The sequence below is a fragment of the Pan paniscus genome, chromosome Y, assembly GCF_029289425.2.
Source record: "Pan paniscus chromosome Y, NHGRI_mPanPan1-v2.0_pri, whole genome shotgun sequence".
NCBI classification, from domain to species: domain Eukaryota; kingdom Metazoa; phylum Chordata; class Mammalia; order Primates; family Hominidae; genus Pan; species Pan paniscus.
In genome coordinates, this window is record NC_073273.2 from 28,178,929 (window position 1) to 28,181,964 (window position 3,036).

At 49.8% G+C, this 3,036-nt stretch overlaps 1 long non-coding RNA gene across 1 annotated transcript; it reads right to left on the reverse strand.

Moving 5' to 3' along the window:
* Window positions 1-343: 343 nt before the first annotated feature.
* Window positions 344-2,295, reverse strand: LOC134729860 (uncharacterized). The gene is made up of 2 exons (XR_010111356.1): window positions 1,889-2,295; window positions 344-1,354 (listed from the first exon to the last, which is right to left on the reverse strand). It is a non-coding gene; the product is annotated as an uncharacterized LOC134729860 (long non-coding RNA).
* Window positions 2,296-3,036: the final 741 nt, after the last annotated feature.

Sequence of the window (3,036 nt, forward strand, 5' to 3'; positions counted from 1 at the left end):
ATTTAAACCCTACGACTGGGCATCTACATGACTGTGCATCTTTTGTTCAGCAAAGAAAGACTGTTGAAGAACAATTTCAAGGAGCTGGGAAATCCATAAAGCCTGAAGGGACAGGGTTTCCCCAGAACGTTAGTGAAACAGCGCTGGAACAACCAGCGATAGTTACCCAGGTAGTCTGGAAGTGCCATAGTATTCACTGCGAGTAAAATGAAAGTGAAATTAATGAAGCGGACAGACATCTCTCCGGGCCATGGCACAAGAAATGTTGATGGCTGATGTAATACCTTGGTTCTTATTTTCTTAGTTTAAAAGAATTTAAACAAGAAACACGCAGCAAAAGAAGTACCGCATAGAGTAATTTATTGCACACACACACACAAAAGAATACTTTGAAAATTAAGTGCAGAATAGACGGTACATTCTGAGAAAGAGATTCCAGGGCAGCCTGCTCATAAGAGTGAGACAGCATTAATTGTTACTGAAGAAACCCTCCTTCTGGGACTTTTACGTGATTATTCATAAGAAGGTGGAAAGAAGTGTTATAGGAAGCAGGTTTTGAGTCGTTTTCTGGATGCACATGTGCAGTAGCTGTACATATTTGTGCATACATTGCATGTCTCATTAGCATATTAAGTCTCCACCCAGGAATGTGTTTTTACTATTAAAATGAGCAAAAGTTCAGTTTGAGGATAGATAAAATCAAAATGCACATGCTGTCTAGAAGTAAAAGTCCCTAATGAAGATAGCGGGTTTCAAAGGACCCCAAGTGCTCCACATCTTAAATGTCGCTCCAACAAACCTGGAACACTATCTGTTCCTGAGAGATCAGGTCCCATCTGTGTTTCTGAGACACTGGCAAGTCAGGCGTGACTTGAGATGAGACTGATGAGTTCAAGCGTAAAATGCCTAAATAATCAGCAGCTTCAGCTTGCATTTTGGAGCTTGTCCGCTTAAATGGGTGGATGAAAATGGCTCACAAGTCTCACTCCTCGGAAATGGGGTCTTCTCCTTTGCTCTTAGCAGATTTTGTGCCACCCAATAATTAACCTTCCTGATGCCTTGACTTTCACATTCGTGAAAAAGGCGCCATTGAGAGTGACATTTCCAGGGAGGCACAGACGTTGTCACCCCCTGCAGAGTTCTGAAGCTGTTCATAAGCAGGCCACGTGGAAGATTTCTCTCAAAAGCTGTTGAGCATGAGCTCTGGCTAGAGTAAAAAGAGGGCTGCGGCACAATGGACAGTGTCTCAGACATCAGGACAGTTTCCACAGAAGTTTAGGAAAGAAGGCAGCGCCCTGGGCTGCAGAAGGCGCAATGCTCTGGAAAGAACCCTGGGTACAGCTGAAAGAAGAACCTGAGAAGGATAGGGCCAATCGGTTGAGGACAACCCGCCTGATTTGGGCAAAGGTAAGGTGTCTACGTAGGGTAATACCCTTCTCAATGCTCAGCGCAGACCTGTCCTCCAGGTCCACCTCTGTACTCATTCTCCTTGGCAAAGAGTCGGCATAGCATAAGAACTCAGCAGTGCTTTGCACACCGGGAAGTCCACACCCACACCGCTCTCTCCCTCCCTCCAGGGCTATGCACCCCGGTTCTTGGTACATGCTGGGATTATATTTCTGAAGCCTACCGACAAACAGGCTGAGAGCAGTTAGTTAACAGACTACAGCTCCCAGCATATTAGGTGGGGCGTGTAGCACTCTGCCCCTTCTTCCAGAACTGTGCCTCGCCCCGGAGACTGGCGCATGCTGGGATTCTAGTCCTGTAGCCCTTTGACCAAAGGGTTGGGAGTGTTTATGAAAATACATCTCCCAGCAAGCCTAAGGACACGCATACCGCCCCGCCTCTTTCTCCACTGACGGGCCGTGTCCCTGACCCCAGTGCATACCTGGTATGGTAGTCCTGCAGCCCTGTGATGAAAGTTCTGGAAGTCTTTATGAAACTACATCTCCTAGCAAGCAGAAGGAGGTGTCCACAGCCTAGCCTTTTCCTCCAGTAATGCGCACTGTCCCTGAGCCGGGCGCATGCTGGGATTGTAGTCCTGCAGGCCAGTGATGAAAGTTCTGGGAGTGTTTATGAGACCGCATCTTCCACCAAGCCTAGAGAGGCGCGCACAACCCTGCCTCTTCCTCCAGTGACGCACACTTTCCCTGAGCCCGGTCCATGCTAGGATTGTAGCGCTGCAGTCCTGTGACCAAAGGGCTGGGAGTGTTTATGAGACTGCATCTCCCAGCAAGACCAGCCAGGCGTGCAGAGCCTAGCCCCTTCCTCCACTGATTAGCGCACTCTCCCTGAGCCCGTTGCAGGCTGGGATTGTAGTGCTGCAGCCCAGTGACAAAAGGGCTGGGAGTGTTTATGAGAATACATCTCCCAAAAAGCATAGCGAGAACAGCACAGGTCCACCTGTTCTTACAGTGACGCGCGCTGTCCCTGAGCAGGGTGCATGCTGGGATTGTAGTCCTGAAGCCCTGTGACCAAAGGGCTGGGAGAAATAATGAGACAACATCTCCCAGAAAGCCCAGCAAGGCGCTCACACGCCTTTCTCTTCCTCTAGTGACGCGGACTTCCCCGGCGCCCCGTGCATACTGGAATTGTACCCCTACAGAGATGTGATGAAAGGGCTGGGAGTGTTTATGAGACTACCTCTCCCAGCAACCCCAGCGAGGCGCACACAGACCTGCCTCTTCCTCCAGTGACTAGTGCACTCTCCTTGAGCCAGAGGTATGCTGAAATTGTAGTGCTGCAGCCCTGTGACTAAAGGACTGGGGTAGTTATGAGACTGCATCTCCCAGCAAGCCCAGCGAGGCACGCACAGCTCCAAGTCTTCCTCCAGTGACACACACTGTCCCTGAACCCGCTGCATGCTGGGATTGTAGTCCTGCAGCCCTGTGACGAAAGGGCCAAGAGTGTTTTTGAGACTACATTTCCCGGAAGACCTAGGGAGAGGCACAAAGCCCCGCATCTTTTCCCCGTGACGCATACAGTTTTTGATCCCGATGCATCCTGGGATTGTAGTCCTGCAGCCCTGTGACAAAA